The sequence below is a fragment of the Bos indicus x Bos taurus genome, chromosome 5, assembly GCF_003369695.1.
Source record: "Bos indicus x Bos taurus breed Angus x Brahman F1 hybrid chromosome 5, Bos_hybrid_MaternalHap_v2.0, whole genome shotgun sequence".
Lineage (NCBI taxonomy): Eukaryota > Metazoa > Chordata > Mammalia > Artiodactyla > Bovidae > Bos > Bos indicus x Bos taurus.
The window spans coordinates 51,888,328-51,908,193 of record NC_040080.1 but is presented as its reverse complement, the minus strand read 5'-3'; the positions used below and the strand labels follow the sequence as shown (position 1 = coordinate 51,908,193).

The following is a 19,866-nucleotide window of genomic DNA, read 5'->3' as shown; positions in this document are numbered from 1 at the left end:
GTCTTTTAATTTTGTGGTTGCAGTCACCATCTGCAGTCATTTTGGAGCCTAAGAAAATAAAATCTGTCACTATCAATTACCTTACTCTAAAATGTAATCCATTTGCTTCTTTTTCTAGATATCTATCTCTAAGTTATCCTCACAATCTCCAACAGGGTTATAAAATGCTTCTCAATATTGTCAAAGTTTTTTTCTCCCTCTTCACACATCCCTAATGGAGTCTTCTGTCCCCTTATAGGGTACACAAGAGGAGCTGTTGAACTGGGGACTAACCATCCTTTTCTTTGCCTCTCTTCTGTGTTAGATTCTATTTCTGGAATTCTATGTCTTCCTCTTTCTGGGTTTACTTCATTTTCGATGAAGCATATTTTCAAATATCTTCCTTAGAATGAGTATATGGAATTAAATTTTTGAGATTCCGCATGCATGTCTAAAAATGTTTATTTCATCTTTATACATAATCAATTGAATGGGTACAGAATTCTCCCTACAAAATATCTTTCTCCACAATTTTGATATTTCTCTATTGGTTTCCAGCTTTGAGAGTCTGTGGAGGACTTGGTGACAACAGATATGAATCCTTAAAATACCTAATTTTTCTGGACTGAGTTTTGGTGGTTTATATCCTTTAAGGAGTACATCCATTTCCTCTAAATTGCTGGATTTATTGGCATGAAGTTGATAATATTCCTTTATCACTTTAGTGTTTGTTGTATGTCGTTAAATCCCCTTCTATGTTGGTGGTTGGTATCTTCTCTTTTTGCTTCACCAATCTATTGGTGAAATTTATCTGTCTCACTGATTCTTTCTAAAATAAGCTTTAGTTTCATCAATGTCTCTTTGCTTTTCTTTTGTTTTCAATTTCATTGATTTATGTTTTCATCTTTTTAATTTTCTTCTTGCCTTGGGATTAATTTGTTCTTTTTCTGGTTTACACTGGAACCTAAAAATATTAGTTTGCATCCATTCTTCTTTATTAACATAAGCACTGAAAGCTATAATATTCCTTATAGGCACTATCTCTAGCCACATTCCATACATTTTGGTAAATTGTGTTTCCACTTTTATTCAATTCAAAGTACTTTCTAGTTTTCCTTCTTTGACTCATGGGTTACCTAGGCCTATGATAGGAATCTCTCATATATTTTTCAGTCTTTTATTTCTAGTTAATTCCACTGTGGCCAGAAAACATAATTGTATGATTTCCACTCTTTTAAATTTATTGAAACTTATTTTATGGCCCTAAATAGCATCAATCCTGATGTTTGTTCTCTGTGCAACTGAGAAGAATATGTATCCTGCTGTTACTGGGTGGAACATTCTATAACCAACTAGGTCAGGTTGACTGATAATGTTGTTCAAGTTTTATATATCTTCATTGTTTCATCAATTGAGAAAAATGGTGACATTATCTATTATAACTGTGGGTTTATCTATTTCTCCTTGAGGTTCTATCAATTTTTGTATTGATGTATTTTGAGGCTTTCAAAATTAGGTGCATGCACATTTAGTAATATTATGTTCTCTTGAGGAATTAACCTTTCGCTATTACGCAAAGTCCTATTCGTCCCCGTTAATGTGCCTTGTGCTTAAGTCTACTTTTTCTGATACTAACACAGCTACTCCATTTTTATTTTTTCAGATTTTGTATTGTAATCTTTTCCTGTTCTTTCACTTTTACCTTTGTCTTTATAGTGTTCTTTGTTGATTATGTATAAATGGACACTTTTAATCTAACAATCCTTGCCTTTTAATGCTAATATTTAATGCAATCTAATCTGACAATTCCTGCCTTTTATTTAGACAACTTACATTTAATCTAGATGGGAGGTGGTGGTTGAGGGGAGGATGGGATGAACTGGGGGAGTAGCACTGATATATATACACTGTGTTTAATTGCTTAGTTGTGTCCAACTCTACAACCCCATGGACAACCCAGTGGATTGTAGCCCACCAAGCTCCTCTCTCCATGGGGATTCTCCAGGCAAGAATACTGGAGTGGGTTGCCATGCCCTCCTCCAGAGGATCTTCCCAACCCAGGGATTGAACCCAGGTCTCCTGCATTACAGCCGGATTCTTTACCCTCTGGGCCACCAGGGAAGCCCAAAGAGATCACCCAATGTGGGGCTCAAACTCATGACCCTGAGATTAAGTGTCTCATGCTCTACTGACTAAGCTAGCCTGGCAGTATGTATAAAATAGATAACTAGTGGGAAGCTACGGTATAGCAAGCACAGGGAGCTCGACTCAGTGCTCTGTGATGACCTAGACGGGTGGGAAGGAACCTCAGGAGGGAGGGGATATATGTATACGTATAGCTGATTCACCTGTTGTACAGCAGAAACTAACAACATTGTGAAGAAATTACACTCCAATTAAAAAAAAAAAAGAGTGGTGGACTGAGTCTGGGATTTTTCTGTGGGCTACAGTAAGGATTACCTCCAGGCAGAAAACCCCAGCAATGGCAGACCTCACCTCATTGTTCTCCTTTCTCAAGGGTCACAATTGGTTTCTGCCTGTTGTCCCCAAATTCCAAAGCTAGTTATTTCCTATATTTTGCCAATTTTACTTTTTTTTTTTTTTTTTAATCGTGGGAAGGTAATTCTAGATTTGTTAATCCCTCATGGTCCCATGCAAATGTCTGCTCATTGTTTTAACTGTTGTTCAGTTGCTCAGTCCTGTCCGGCTCTTGCAACCCCATGGACTGCAGCATGCCAGGCTTCCCTGTCCTTCACTGGCTCCCAGAGTTTGCTCAAACTCATGTCCATTGAGTCGGTGATGCCGTCCTACCATCTCATCCTCTGTTGTCCTTTTAATAGCTATAGCAAAATGTACACCCCCTGGCTTAGTTATTCCTTTAACACTGAGAATTTGGATTATATCTTTAATTAAAAAAAAAAAGTGTCAATATGAATGCTGTTGTTTTTAAAAAACTTGGATTTTCTTCAGAATATATTTTCTTTTTTTTTTTTTTTTTTTAAAATGTAATCAATTTGATTTTGGTATTGACCATGTGGCGATGTCCATGTGTAGAGTCGTCTCTTTTGTCATTGAAAAAGGATATTTGCTATGACTAGTGCATTCTCTGGAGAAGGCAATGGCACCCCACTCCAGTACTCTTGCCTGGAAAATCCCAGAATATATTTTCTTGATACTTAAGTTAGCAGAACAAAGGGTGTGAACAATTTTACAGTTCTTGTTGCAATATCCTAAGTGTTCCAAAAAAGATAAAATCTACTTACAGTGCTGCTTGGCACTGTAATATGAATATATATTTCTCCTGATTGCCAACATTGGAGTTTATCACTTTATTTTTGTAAATTGAAACCATGAGTAATGGCACCTAGAAGATGGTTTATTTTTTCTAATATTGCTATGAAAATTGTGCACTTCCCATCAAATAATTAAACGTCTGGGGTCTGTTGTGCAGAAACTGTTTATCAACCTTGACAACATATCAGCAAAAATTAAAGTATTCATTCTGTAAGAACTCATCACGTCTGTATGATAGTAAGCTACACAGTTTAACCTTTTTTACTTTACATAAAACTTTCATTTTTTAAGTGCCTCTCTTTAAGCCGATTGTTTACTTTTGTTCTTAGTTCTGGCAGTGGCTCTTTATCCAGATGATTCCATCTTTTTAACTTACATATTAATGATACATTATTATTTTTTTTGAGAGAGAAGAATAAAGTTTATTAGAGTGGGAGACGCTTTTAGAACAGCAGGCTGGTTCAAGGGAAAGCTGAATGCTTTTGCAGGCTAGTAGCCAATTTTTATAACGTCAAGACAGAAAAAATTCTTACAGGAATGGTGGCATCAGGTGATTAGTTAGGATGCTACAGGGTGGATGATAGGGTGAGTATTTTACATAATATGGGGTCAGGGAACTGGCCGGTTTAGGTCCAACGGCTCATGGCAACAGTGGCTGTGGGGCTTGATCAGTTCCAGAGATTTTTATCCTGTGATCTTGGTATCAGTTCAGTTCACTCAGTCATGTCCGACTCTTTGCGACTCCATGGACCGCAGCATGCCAGGCCTCCCTGTCCATCACCAACTCCCGGAGTTTACCCAAACTTATGTTCACTGAGTCAGTGATGCCATCCAACCATCTCATCCTCTGTCGGTCCCTTCTCCTCCTGCCCTCAATCTTTCCCGGCATCAGGGTCTTTTCAGATTAGTCAGCTCTTTGCATCAGGTAACCAAAGTATTGGAGTTTCAGCTTCAGCATCAGTCCCTCCAATGAACACTCAGGACCGATCTCCTTTAGGATGGACTGGTTGGATCCCCTAGCAGTACAAGGGACTCTCAAGAGTCTTCTCCAACACCACAGTTCAAAAGCATCAATTTTTCTGCACTCAGCTTTCTTTATAGTCCAACTCTCAGATCCATACATGACCACTGGAAAAACCATAGCCTTGATGAGAAAGACTTTTGTTGACAAAGTAATGTCTCTGCTTTTTAATATGCTGTCTAGGTTGGTCATAACTTTGCTTCCAAGGAGTAAGCATCTTTTAATTTCATGGCTGCAATCACCATCTGCAGTGATTTTGGAGCCCCCCAAAATAAAGTCAGCCATTGTTTCCACTGTTTCCCCATCTATTTACCATGAAGTGATAGGACCAGATGCCATGATCTTAGTTTTCTGAATGTTGACCTTGGTATAGGGCTCAACATTCCCCCCTCTTTTTATTTATGGGCCAAATCTTTGGCTCCTTAACAACCTGCTCATAACTAACTGTCTACCTATCCTTGTCTTGGGGCATGTGGACCAAGTCACTGGGGAAAGGGGCGATGACTGCTCTGGCTTCTTCAAGCTGGGCAGGGGCGTCATGTCCATTCTCCAGGTCCCAGTGTCTGCTCTCTGTATGAGTGCATTTACAGAGGGAGGTGAGAGTCCATGGAATGATATGGCAGCTTGTTCCAGCATTGTCTAGGTTTTGGCTGGGGGATATTCTTGTCATACTATCTAAGTGATACATTTATATTAATATTTTTCACCACCTTCCATGTACATTTTTAATTGCTACAATGGCTTGGTTTTTCATTACACAGCTGCCACAGTAAAATGTAATGTCTTGATTTCTCTTCATTCTGTAGTCTCAATCTTGTTGTTTAGTTGGAAGTCATGTTAGACTCTTTTCAACCCCCTGGACTGTACCCTGCCAGGATCCTCTGTCCATGGGGTTTCCCAGGCAAGAATACTGAAGTGGGTTGCCATTTCCTTCTCCAGGGGATCTTCTTGACTCAGGACTGACCCCATGTTCTGCACTGGCAGGCAGATTCCTTACCTCTGAGCCACCAGGAAAGCCCCACCCTCAAGCTATGAACTTTAAATTTCACAAACCATGTCTGTGCTCTTACCACTGTATATCTAATGTCTAGAATTCTGATTTATTTAAAAACAATTATTGCAATCTTATAATGAAAGCAATGGAGGCCAAGTGTGTGTGTGTTAACTCAGAAATCTGACATTTCTTTTTAAAGAATCAAGTTTGTATCTTGTGCTTCTCATATTTTTTGGTCTGACAGATATGAACATTCCTTCATTTACCATGCATCCTGGGAGGCACTAGGCAACTTCTCTTTCAGAAAAGCCTCATCCAATTCAAATCTGCAGGGCCCCTCATAAAAGTTCTTGCAGCTATGGGATTTGTTTCAGAACCTCTTACAAACACCGCTTTGGCTTCTAAAAAAGGTCAACATTGTGTCTGCTAAAGGTCAAGGTAAAGGCCAACCTAGCAAACTCTGAGAGAATACTGACAATCCAATTTCTCTTAGCTTTGTGCAAAATTTTCCCAGAGCCTTCCTCTTCTATTCTCTAAGGTTATAAAGGGTAAACTCCAAATTTGTTTTATTTTTATACCTCCCAGTATTTCTTTTACTCTTAAAGACTTAGAAGATCCTGTCTTTAAATATGATGTTTAAAGCCTTGACCAGCATCTGTTTTTCCTTGAGCTTTACTCCTATGTGGATCTCCATATTGTTTCCTCACCATGACTGAGCTGAGGTTGCCACTCAGGTCAGAATATTGATCTTGAATGATTTCCATTCATCCTGGCCTTTCCTGTGGAATCCTAGACACTGTTGGGATCTGCTTTTTTTCAACTTAGTTTATTGAGTACCTGCCAGGATTTCCAATGTCTGACCCTTTTGCTTGCATTTTACCGCCTGCCTTTGTGATTTGGTCTTGACTCAGATAGCCATACAAATACAACTTCCACTTTTCTGATTGGCTCTCTGTGCCAGTGCAACAACATTCATTTAAACTTTGCATGAACTTCCAAACGATGGGTTCAAATTAAATCTTGGAGCCTATTATACTGAGTGAAGTAAGTCAGAAAGAGAAACACAAATACTGTATATTAACACATATATATATGGAATTCAGAAAGATGGTAATGATGATCCTATATGCAAGGCAGCAAAAGAGACACAGATGTAAAGAACAGACTTTTGGACTCTGTGGGAGAAGGAGAGCGTGGGATGATTTGAGAGACTAGCACTGAAACATGTATATTACTATATATAAAACAGATGACCAGTGCAAGTTTGATGCATGAAGCAGGGCCCTCAAAGCCGGTGTTCTGGGACAACCCAGAGGGATAGGATGGGGAGGAAAGGGGGAGGGGAGTTCAGGATGGGGGAACACATGTGCACCCATGACTAATACATGTTGATGTATGGCAAAAACCAGCACAGTATTGTAAAGTAGTTATCCTCCAATCAAAATAAATCAATTTTTTAAAAAAAGAAGTCCAACCTTGTAATAGGGATGAGCGTATCTGACCCCATATTGGATCTGTTTCTTTTACTTTAACCTGTGTATTCTATTGGGCTTCTCAGGTGGTGCTAGTGGTAAAGAACCTGCCTGGCAATGCAGGAAATGTAAGAGATGCAGGTTCAATCCCCGGGTCAAAAAGATCCCCTAGAGAAGGGCATGGCAACCCACTGAAGTATTCTTGCCTAGAAAATCCCATGGACAGAGGAGCCTGGTGGGCTACAGTCCATAGCGTCACACAGAGTCAGATACGACTGAATAGACTTAGCACACACGCACAAGTTAAGGATGTTGCCTATAATCTGAAATATATAGGAGAGTCCATTCTCAAGGTTCTGACCTTCAAGGGTATACCACTTTTCCATTCATAAAGCGATTAAAAGTTGCAAAGAACATAGAATAACATTTGTCTTGTTGAGGTCCATAGCAATATCCAGCCTATGTGGATGGCTATAAGAACAAAGGATTTGGCTTGCAGCAACCAATCCTAGCCCCTCCTCTTGAAGTATAAAAGAAGCCTGAATTCGAACCTGGGTGAGAAGGTATTTTGGGACACTAGTCCCCTATCTTCTCAGTCTGCCGACTTTTCTAATAAAGTTGCTATTCGTTGCCCCAGCAACTGGTCTCTGGATTGGCCTGTTGTGTGGTGAACAGTATGAACTTTGACTCACTCAGCTGGAAAAATAGACACGTGCAGAGCTGCTTTGGTCTTTGGTGGTGGTGGGAGAAGGAGACTGAGGTCTGGAGCCTTCTCAGCCTCGTCATTTCCCGAGCAAACACAGAATCCAAGGGCTCCTCTGAGCAGCTGGACTCAAGCCACTCTTGTTTGTCTTACCCCCACCCCCACCTCAGTTTCACTTCCTGGCCACATTCATGAGCCTTGGTTCTGTCTTTCATGCTCCCCTCTCCTTTCTTAACAACCATCATTTCTTAAGCTTTCACATTAACTCCTTTCTTATCCTTCATGATTCCTTGAGGGTCTTTGTGAATCAGGGCTGATTTGGTTAATTTTTTAAAAAATCTATTTACATTTAGGAATTGCAAGGAAGCCAGAAAAGAAGTGTTGGATTTTTAAAAAATACACATATGGGCTTCTTTTTATTTATTAACAGCTTTTATACATTTTCAATATTATTCCTTAAAGCAGCTGTTTCTTTGGGTTCTCTTTCACACCTGCCTGTCACTTGAAACTTCCATTTGTTAATTTATGAATCCGAACTGGAAGTGATAAAAGCAAAGCACAAGGTAATTTTACTAATTTAAAGTTTTACTTATATGTCTGAGAGTCATTTAGAAGCTCTGTGTAAAGCCAGCTAGGATCACAGAAAGACCACTGGCTTACTCTCCATCCCTTCAATACTATTTCTGAGGTGTTACTACTACAGCATTTGCCAAACTTGTATTAGTTATGTTTGTGTATTCTTCCTCCACTAGATTGTAAAACTCTGAAGGGAACATTCTTCTCTTATCCATTATTGTACTTGGTATGATGCAAATAAATAATAGATGCTTCAGTGGGAAAAAAGTGAAGATGATAAAGAATCTGCCTGCACTGTAGGAGGCCTGGGAATGGCTACCCACTCTCGTATTCTTGCCTGGAGAATTTCACGGACAAGAGGAGACTGGCAGGCTATAGTCCGTGGGGTCGCAAAGAGTCGGACATGATGGAGCGACTAACACTTTCACTTTCATGATGCGAATGAATAATAGATGCTTCAGTGGGAAAGACATCATCTCTTTGTATTTCCAAAAGGTATTAAGAAGCCTATTAAAAATGTTAATTATCTTGATGTTGGAGAAAATATAATAAACTGTCTTAAAAAGGGAAAAAAATAATAGGGATAATGTTCCTTTTCCTAGATGGAAAATAATATAGTGTTCACCATTGGTCTCAAAGAAGGCACATTTTCAGATAAGTGGTTATTCAGGTTAGTGAGATGGCAAAACAACAGAGCTGCCACAATACTGATAGCACTTTAATGTGGAAAATACAAGATAGAAAAATATCCAAATCAAATACACACAAGGGATCACCATACACAGTCATCCCTTGATAGTCCCAGGAAACTTGTTCTAAGAGCCCCTGCAGATAGCAAAATATACAGATGCCCAAGTCCCATGTATAAAATGGCATAGTCCAGCAGCCCTCTGTATACCCAATTTTGCATCTGCAAATTCAACCAACCAGGGATGGAAATTTCCATCTGCAGTTGGTTGAATCTGCAGACATAAAACCCAGAAATAGAAAAGGCTGACTGTTTATGGAAAAAAAAAAAAAAAACCACCCTCTATAAATGGACCCACACAATTCAAACACCATGTTGTTCAAGAGCTAATTGTAGTTAGAAGCCATTATCTCCATGTTCAGTTTTGACAAAAAGGATCCAAGAATGAATTTGGCCTCATTGCTAAGCATAAGCAACAACACAGCACAGTGGAGAGGACGGCCATTCTGACAGGTGCTAAGCACCTGCAGACCCTTGTTTCCATACATTCAATCTGAGTTGCCTCACCTGGGGTGGATCACTAAGGGCCTGGGGTGGGGGACCTCTGACACAGCAGTTAGTTGGCCAATATTATTAGGTTGGTGTTATTTGAGTTTCTGGGCAAGGCTCTAAATAAATTTAGCTTATCCATTTATTCATTCCACAAGCATTTATTGAGACATTGAGGAATATCCAGATGAATAAATGACAGTCCTTGTCCTCAGCTGGTCACAAGTTATAGTACAATAATAAAATATGGTAAGGGCATAGTTCAGTGTGTTGCCGAGAAGTCATGTGTAGACAAGAATACTCTGGTACTCATGTCTGGCACTCTATGGTTGGCTATTATTCCTTGCCTTCCAATGTGGGAATAAGCCTTTGCAATATACATGTTAGTTGAGATTCTGGAGAAATGTCCTCCAAAGAAATGCCCAATTGCCCTAATGATTCTAAAGTAAAATCCATGTCAGCAAATGAAACCATATGTGGTCTTACTCTTAACTATAAGCTGTTATAATAATTAAACAAGGCGACTGTTTGCTTATGTAAGCCATACGGCATCAGTCACCAGAATCTAAGCCTGTAAATGCTTTAAGGTTATGAAATGAACACAGTAAGGACAACCAATCACAAACAGCAAACTAGGCTTCAATCAAATAATTTCCTTTCTTTGCTTCCACATTTCTCTATATAAGTCTTTCCCTGGTTGCTGGGGGTACATTTCTAACCACTTTCCATTCGGCACTGCTTTGAATGTACTTTTGCTCAAATGAACTCTTAAAAATTTTAATATGACTCAGTTTAATCCTTTAACAAAGCAAATAGCAATGAATCTCCAAATATTTGGGAAAGCCATCAAAAACAAAAGAACACAAAGCAGAGAGAAAAAAAATAAATCCAGAGGAAATAGGATGAAAACAAGCAAAACCCACCAAGTGGAGCTGGTATCTTCCAAGAGGTAACAGAGGATATTGTATTCATAAAACAAGAAATGCCAAGAACAAGGAACAAATAGAGAATAAAAAGAACTTTTGGAAATTAAAAATAGGAGAGCCAAAATAAATTCAATTGAAGGACAGGGAGATGAAACCTCACAGAAAGGAGATTAAAAAAGAGAGAGATTCAAAGAAAAAAACAAGAAAGACTAGAGAGTGGTTAATCTACTCAGAAGGCACAATTTCCAACTTAGGAGTTCAGAGAGATAGAACAGTGAGTAGAAAATTATCTAAATATAGTGGGAAATTTTCCAGAAGTAAAGGAGAGAGACTGCTTACCACAATGAACAAAACAATATCCAAGAGGCATATCATTATAAAATTTCATAATACCAGGCACAAAGACTTCTGGTTAAAAGGTAACAAACGCAAGTAGAAAAATAAAGGCATTATCATATAGTGGGGACAATAAGAAATATAATAGGCTATCTCCTGGTGGAAGATGGCATATTGAGCAATTGAGTTTACCCCCTTTATCATTTCAATGAGTTTCTGGGAACAAGAAGTCATCCAGGGTGGTAGTGAAGATGAAAAAAGAGTCAGATTTGAGAAATATTTTGAAGATAGAGCTGGTAGGATTTGCTGATGGTTTGGCTATTAGTTGTGAGAGAAAAAGAGAAGTCAAGGATAATTCCAACTTTCTGGTCTCAGAAACTGAAAGGATAGAGTAGTCTTTTATTGAGATGGGGAAAACTGTGGGAGGAGGAGCATGTTGGGGGCTTAGTTTTAGACAAGTTAAACCTGTGATACATTTATTAGTGAGCTATTGCAGCATAACAAATTACCCGACAACATAGTGGCCGAGAAACAAACATGTACTATCTCACAGATAACAATTTAGAAGTTAGATGGATTAGCTGGGTGCCTCTGGCTCAAGATGTCTCAAGAGGTTGCACTCAAGCTCAGTTGAGAGTCTGGGGCCCTGCTTCCCAGCTCACTCATATAATATGTTGTGGGTCCTGCTCTCTGACCACATAGGCCTCGCTACAGGGCTGCATTATGATATGGCAGTTGGCTTTCCCTAGGGTGAATGACCCAAGGGAGAGCTAGAAAGACTGAGTGTCCAAGCTGGAAACCACAGTCTTCTATTTACATAATCTTAGACTTAGACATCCTAGCATGTCTGCCAGGTCAGACGACCATTATATCTACTACTGTAGGCAATAATCCCTTAGAAGAAATGGAGTAGCCCTCATAGTCAACAAGAGTTGGAAATGCAGTACTTGGGTGCAATCTCAAACACAATAAATGATCTCGGTTCGTTTCCAAGGCAAACGATTCAACATTACAGAAATCCAAGTCTATGCCTCAACCACCAATGCCAAAGAAGCTGAAGTTAACTGGTTCTATGAAGAGCTACAAGACCTTCTAGAACTAACACCAAAAAAAGATGTCCTTTTTATTATAGGGGACTGGAATGCAAAAGTAGGAAATAAAGAGATACCTAGAGTAACAGGCCAGTTTGGCCTTGATGTACAAATTGAAGCAGGGCAAAGGCTAAGAGTTTTGCCAAGAGAATGCACTGGTCATAGCAAACACCCTCTTCCAACAACACAAGAGACGACTCTACACGTGAACATCACCAGATGGTCAAACCGAAATCAGATGGATTATATTCTTTGCAGCTGAAGATGGAGAAGCTCTATACAGTCAGCAAAAACAAGATCTGGAGCTGTCTGTGGCTCAGATCATGAACCCCTTATTGCAAAATTCAGGCTTAAATTGAAGAAAGTAGGAAAACCACTAGACCACTCAGGTATAACCTAAATCAAATCCTACAATTATACAGTGGAAGTGACAAATAGATTAGATTTGATTTGATCTAATCCAGGGATTAGATCTGATAGAGTGCCTGAAGAACTATGGATGGAGGTTAGTAACCTTGTACAGATGGCAGTGACCAAAATCATCCTCAAGAAAAAGAAATGCAAGAAGGCACATTGGTTGTCTGAGTAGGCCTTACATATAGCTTAGAAAAGAAGATAAATGAATGGTAAAGGAGAAAAGGAAGGATATACCCATCTGAATTTCCAGACAATAGCAAGGAGAGATAAGAAAACCTTCTAGAGTGAACAAGCAAAGAAATAGAGGAAAACAATAGAATGGGAAAGATTAGAGATTTCTTCAAGAAAATTAGAGATACCAAGGAAATATTTCATGCAAAGATGGGCACAATATAGGACAAAAACAGCAAGAACCTAACAGAAACAGAAGAGGTTAAGAAGAATATACAGAAAACTATGCAAGAAACGTCCTAATGACCCAGATAACCACGATGTGTGGTCACTCACCCAGAGTCAGACATCCTGGAGTGTGAAGTCAAGCAGGCCTTAGGAAGCATTACTACGAACAAAGCTAGTGGAGGTGATGGGATTCCAGCTGAAGTATTTCAAATCCTAAAAGATGATGTTGTTAAAGTGCTGTACTCAATATGCCAGCAGATCTGAAAAACTCAGCAGTGCCCACAGGACTGGAAAGGGTCAGTTTTCATTCCAGTCCCCAAAAAAGGCAATGCCAAAGAATCAAACTACTCTACAATTGCACTCATTTCACATAGACTGCAAGGAGATCAAACCAGTCAATCTTAAAGGAAGTCAACCCTGAATACTCATTGGAAGGACTGATGCTAAAGCTGAAGCTCCAATATTTTGGTCACCTGATTCAAAGAACTGGCTCACTGGAAAAGACCCTGATGCTGGGAAAGATTGAAGGCAGAAGAGAAGGGGACGACAGAGTATGAGATGGTTGGATGGCATCACCGACTCAATGCACATGAATTTGAGCAAGCTCCAGGAGATGGTGAAGGACAGGGAAGCCTTGCATGCTGCCATCCATGGGGTCACAAAGAGTTTGACACAACTGAGTGACTAACAACAGAACATGCAAGCAAAAGTAATGCTCAAAAACCTTCCAGATAGGCTTCAACAATACATGATCTGAGAAATTCTAGATGTACAAGCTGGATTTAGAAAAGACAGAGGAACCAGAGATCAAATTGCCAAAAATCCACTGGATCTTAGAAAAAGCAAGGAAATTCCAGAAAAAGATCTACTTCTGCTTCATTGACAACACAAAGGCTTTTGACTATGTGGATCACAACACACTGGAAAATTCTTAAAAAGATGGGAATATCAGACCACCTTACCTGTCTAAGAAACCTGTTTGTAGGACAGGACTATTGACAGTTAGACCTGCACATGGAACAAGGGACTGCTTCCAAATTGGGGAAGAAGTACATCAAGGCTGTATATTACCACTCTGCTTATTTAACTTACAAGCAGAGTATGTCATGTGAAATGCCAGACCTGATGAAGCACAAGCTGGAATCAAGATTGCTGGGAGAAATATCAACAACCTCAGATATGCAGATGACACCATCTTAATGGCAGAAAGCCAAGAGGAACTAAAGAGCCTCTTGAAGGTGAAAAAGGAGAGTGAAAAAGCTGGTTTAAAACTCAACATTCAAAAAACAAAGATCAGGGCATCCAGACCCATCACTTCATGACAAACAGATGGCAAAAAAAGTGGAAACGGTGACAGATTTTATTTTCTTGGGCTCCAAAATCATTGTGGACAGTGATACTGGTCAGGAAATTAGAAGATGATTGCTTCTTGGAAGAAAAGCTATGACAAACCTAGACAGCTATTAAAAAAAGAGACATCACTCTACTGATGAAGGTCTGTATAGTCAAAGCTATGATTTTCCCAGTAGTCATGTATGCATGTGAGAGTTGGACCATAAAGCAGGCTGAGTGGTGAAGAATTGATGTTTTTTAACTGTGGTGCTGGAGAAGACCCTTGAGAGTCACTTGGACTGCAAGGAGACCAAACATGTCAATCCTAAAGGAAATCAACCCTGAATATTCAGTGGGAGGACTGATGCTGAAGCTCCAATACTTTGGCCACCTGATGCAAAGAGCTGACTCATTGGAAAAGACCCTGATGCTGACAAAGATTGAGAGCAGGAGGAAAAGAGGGTGACAGGATGAGATGGTTGGATGGTATCACTGACCAAATGGACACAAGTTTGAGCAAGTTCGGGGAGATGGTGAAGGACAGAGTTGCAAAGAGTCAGACATGACTGAGTGAACAACAAGAACACGTTTGCCATATTCTATTCATTAGAAGTGAGGCAATATGCTCATCCTGTCCACACTCAAAGGGAGGATTATATCAAGGCATGAATACCAGGAAGTGGGGCTCACTGAGTGTCCATGTGGCAAGGTAATGTGTGCAGTTTGAAAAAATCTGGAATTTGGGGGATAAATTCAGCTAGAGAGTCATCATCAGGAAAGCATGGTATTTGGTATTTGGCATCTTAGACAATCTTGAAAGAATAGGAGGAATCAACCTGGAGTCTCCAGGAACATCTTCCAAACCATATTACAAAACTAGTCTGGTGGAGGGTGAGCTGTGGCCCCTGCTGCTACAGATCTCAGAGAAATTTTGCCTTTGCCTCCCCTCAGTGCAAAATAGATGTCATGTGACCTAGCAATTCCCTCATACAACCAACTTTAGAATCAAAGTTCTCTTAGAAACATATTTTGGCTGACAGAACCAAAGTCTAGTTACTGGGAGTTACAAATTTGATTTTTAAAATACATCTATTGTGGGTAGAAGAAACTAGTATCATAGAGAAGTATTAAAATATAGAGTATTCAAAAGATGTGAGGCCTCTATAAAGGACCATTGTCATCACATTCTGAAGGACCCAAGATAATTTAGCAGAAACTGGAGATCATAAATCTAACTAAAGCCACAAAGAGATGTGGATAGGTATTAATTATGTCCATTAAAAACTCCAAAAGGAACAAAGAACAAGAAATTGTTTGTGATCAAGATATGGGTGCAGAAATTTTAAATGTAATATTTAAATTAGGTGGAAGAAACAGAAGAGATCTTCCAGCATATAGAAAGAAATGGAAAATCTGAAGAAAGAAGATAAGAAACACACAATCTCAATCCAACACAGCCTACATTTAACTAAGATGCTCTAGAAAGAAGAGAGAAAATGGAAGCCATGAAAGTATTTTTTAGATCGAGTTTAAGGAAGATACTTGAAAGGGTGTTCTAAGTACCAAGTTTATTGAGTGCAAAAGGACCTACAGAGCTTTAGTATCACGAAATTTCAAAATACCCAGGATAAATATAAAGATAATGATAAAATTGATTCCAAAAAAAGAGCCAACACTTTTATAGGGCTATCTGTGTGTGAGTAGCTGTTTTAACTTGATATATATTAGGTAATTCAATGCTCAAAATAGACCTATGAGTTAGCTGCCGCTGCTACTACCACTACTGTTATTATTATTACCATTTTTTACATGAAAACTCGGAAGAATTTACCCATGGATATAAAACCAGCAGTTAGCAAACTAGGATTCAAAGCGTAACTGAGTAGAACGCTATGGGGTCTTCCCAGGACAGATGCCCACCCCACCCCTATGTTCTCTGCCTAATTCTTGTCTGTAGAAAAACTTTATCTAAAAAATAAATTTAGTCAGAGCAGTGAGAAAATGCTGCAAGAAAAACAGTCAAGCAAGACAAAACAATAATTGTTTGGCCATTAAACAAAGTCAAGGACTTCAGTTCCTCCTCAAGGGCTATAGATAATACTTGGAGCCGTATCTTTGAGCTGTTTGGCAGATGCTGGAACTGCCACCAGGTGGAAGAAATTAACCATATGCTGCCCACAGCACGTAGACCCCAGATCACGTGGAACCAGAAGGACTAGCCGACCAGAGATCTGTGGCTCAGATAATATTCCAACCATAAGTGAGATATGACCACTATTTGGAATTATGTGACTGAGACAATCATCTCTGAAAATAGTCTACCCCCTCCCCAGGATGTAGCCTTTTCTTCTTTTCCCCAAAATCTCCAAACAAAACCTGAGGAGTTGGTTCTTTGAAACCTTGGATTCATGGAAATTTCTCCCCAGAATCACCAACATCTTTAATAAACCTATTTTTCCTTTTACTCAACACTTGACTCTTAGTATTGGCTACTGAGCAACAAACAAACCTCAATTTGGTAACAAAACCCAGCAGTTTGGGGACTTCCCTGTTTGTCTGGTGGTTGGGAGTCTGCCTGCCAATTCATGGGGCACAGGTTCAGTGTCTGGTCCAGGAAGATCCTACCTGCCGAGGACCAACTAAGCCAGCACACTGCAACTGCTGAGCCCACACCCTCTAGAGCCCACGAACCATAACCAGAGCCACAATGCGAGAGCCACATAATGCAATGAATAACCTGCATGCCGCAACTAAGACCCGGCAGAGCCAAACAAACAAAACAAAAAAACTAAACACATCCCAGCAGTTTGGCTTAGTACTCTTAACCACCACTTTTCAGTGACACTAAATTCTAGAAGGCAGTTGAGAAATACCTTCAAAGTGGTTCTGAATGAAAGTGATTTTGGTTGTAAAATTAACCAAGCCATTAATCAGATTATTACAGGCGTATAATACATATTCACATATGCAAAAATTCAGCTTTCCCAAAACCCATTTTCAGACATGCAAAAACTCAGATAAGCAAAAATTTATTTTTAGATATGCAAACACCTATGATTTCTGGGAAAGGAACTTGAAGCTCTACTTTGGCAAAAGGAAAAATAAATCAAAGAAAGACAGTGACGTGACCTATAAGAACAATGAAACTCAAGAGTGTAACAAAAAGTACTCACAGGATAAGGTCTACACACATGGCCTAGAAAAAGCCAGTGCATATTCCTGGCTTCAAAATGTATCAAACAGCTGGAAGATATTAGTGATTGGGGGTGGGTGGGAAATTATCTTATCAACAAGAACAAATTTTAAAACACCAGGGGGTACAAAACAGTACAAAAGTATTTGTTCCAAAAGCAAAACAAACTATACACAGCAGGATTGAAACAGTTTGATGGAGTTTAGAGGAAGAGAAATGCATTTGACTTTGACTCTTGGAATATCCCCACTGATATGAAATTAGATTTTCTATCTTGCATGGCCAGTCAACCTACCCCACTTCTTTATCAAACAATATTTTAACATAACTTTTAAAACTGTTTTCCATTTAGATAAACAAAGTAACCAAACAGCTAACTGGACTTGGAAAGAAGAGAGGAGTAGAGGAATATGTAGGCATGTATATTCCTTTATCTTACACAATAGTAAGTAAAAGCACGATATCTAAAGAGTATGAGCCAAGAAACAAGTCTAAGCATGTTACTTAAAATTATAAAAGTAACTTAAGTAAGAACCAGTCATTAAAAAATGCAACCAACAAAAATCAGGAGGAGGGTGTCAGAAAAGAAGATGGTACCAGTGAATTAAATTTCACATTTTTCACCTTGGAAATTCATAGACATTGCTTAAAACCAAGAAATCACGAAGCAGAAGTATAACCATACATTTTCGCATCGGAGGTAGCCATGATAAGACTTTGAAATAAAAAAAAAAAAAAAGACTTTGAAATAGTCAATGGGGCTTACCTGTGAGCAGTAGGGCTGGGCATGGGCAGGAAGATTTTGTCTTCATATTATTGCAATTTCAATTTCCAAATGCATCTTGAAAGAAATTTCCAAAGGGTGATAACTCCCCACTCAAAAAAACTGGGGAAATGGAGTACTGCTGGCCCACAGCATTCACAAGTACTGGCCATCCCACAGATGAGAAACTCAGTTCCAGGTGGCAGATTTTTCGGTTTGAGGCCAATTCATATTTTTCCTCTTGGAACAAGGCAGATATAATGTCTGTGTCTTGGCCAGTGCGCAGACTTGGGCCTGGAGACGGGGTGCAGCTAGCATCCGACGCCATGTCTGAACAGACTCTGACTGACACAACAGGAGGCAAGCAGGGCTGACCCCTCACTGAATGCATCTGGGGAGTAAAGGCGTAACTGCCGCTGCTGCGTGAGTCACGCATAGCGCAGGCCCTGGAAGGGCGCCCTGCTCTGGACTTCCACGGTTCTGCAGCTTTGGGACCCCTGGGAGATTTGACAGGCAACACCAGGTTCTGAGGGCGGGCACTCCCTCCCCAGGTGGTATCTTGAGCTTTTAGCGTGAGCTAGGAGATACTGGGCTGAAGAACCGGAGAGAATTATTGTTGGCATGAACCGAGAGAAGACCCTCCCCGCCCAGGAGCACCTAGAAATCACTGGGTGAGACACAGAGAGGGAGCTGGGGGTTCTGTGATGTACAGAGTGCTAAGGAGACGTTTGAGTAAGTGCCACAAGCAGATTGTAACCTTGAGACCTTACCTGCACCCAGACTGGTGAGGTCGGGGGAAACTTTAATTATGTTTACCCAGCTTTCAAATTAGCATTACCATCATCCTCCTATTTGGTTGAAACGCAGTATAACAGCAAGTGTGCTTTATCTTGGGCTTCCCAGGTGGTATTAATGCAGGAGAGTTAAGAGATGGGGTTCATCGCTGGGTCGGGAAGATCCCCTGGAGGAGGCCATGGCAACCCAATCCAGTATTTTTGCCTGGAGAATCCCCATGGACAGAGGAGCCTGGAGGGCTACAGTCCATGGGGTCACACAGACACGATGGAAGCGATGTAGCACACACATGCTTTATTTCACTTTCTTTTTGGATGCACAGTGTATGTTGGTGCCCTATTCCAGCTTTGCCATCTGAGCTTGCTATCCACAGTGCAGTCCACAAACACACACCAGCAGCACACCTGGGAATCTTTCACTAACGCAAACTATCGAGCCTCACCCGAAGCCCGCTGAACCAGGATCATCACTGTAACAAAAGCTCCCCCACCCCAACTCCCGTGATTGATAAAAACATTAAAGTCTGTGGAGCCCTGCTCTGTAGGGGTAGTTCTTAACCTGGCTGCACTTTAGAATCATCTGGAACACTGAAAACCTTTGAAAGTCCAGGCCCCACCTCAAGCAATTAAATCAGAATCTCTGAGTGTGGAACCAGGTGGCCGTATTTTAGAACAGCTTCCCAGGTGATCCTAATGGTCAGCTAGTGTTGAAAACCTTTGCTCAAAGAATCAGTCTGCTTAGATTTCATGAAAGCTTTTACCATGACTGCCCCCTTACAAATTCAAATATGCATCCCTCTCCTTCTCTTTGCCACGGGTTTACCTACCTCTGGCTCCCTCTTTCTCCAGAAATGATTCCTTGTCGAGTGCTAGACAGGAGTCAGACACGGAAGAAAATACAGACAAGTAGCATGGGTGACGAAGGGTCATCCCTCATGGGGGATGAGGAGGCCAGCCCTGACGCCAGCGGAAGCTTGTGTCAAAGGGAAACGGGGGGGGCTTCCCTGGTGGTCCACCAGGGTTGACATTGTCCACCCAGGTTGGACGTCCACCGGCCAAGGCAGGGGACATGAGTTCTGTCCCTGGTGTGGGAGGATCCCACGTGCCTGGGAGCAACTAAGCCCATGTGCCACAACCATTGAGCCCGTGTGCTCCAGCATCGGTGCTCCGCAACAAGAGTAGCCACTGTGTGCATGGCCCACACTCACGGCAGTTAGAGAAAGCCCGCACGCAGCAATGAAGACCAAGCATAGCCAAAATAAGTAATGTTTTAAAAGGTGAGATGAGGGAGGGAGCACCATGAAGGACTTTGATGGTTGGGCAGAAAAGTCTGTCTAAT

The 19,866-nt window shown here is 40.4% G+C and overlaps 1 long non-coding RNA gene across 1 annotated transcript in view; it reads right to left on the bottom strand.

Moving 5' to 3' along the window:
- The window catches only part of LOC113892713, a 60,904-nt gene extending 42,806 nt beyond the window's left edge, over positions 1–18,098 (bottom strand). The window contains exon 1 of the long non-coding RNA XR_003511112.1: positions 17,737–18,098. This is a non-coding gene — a long non-coding RNA (uncharacterized LOC113892713). The remainder of the gene's footprint in view (positions 1–17,736) is intronic.
- Positions 18,099–19,866: the final 1,768 nt, after the last annotated feature.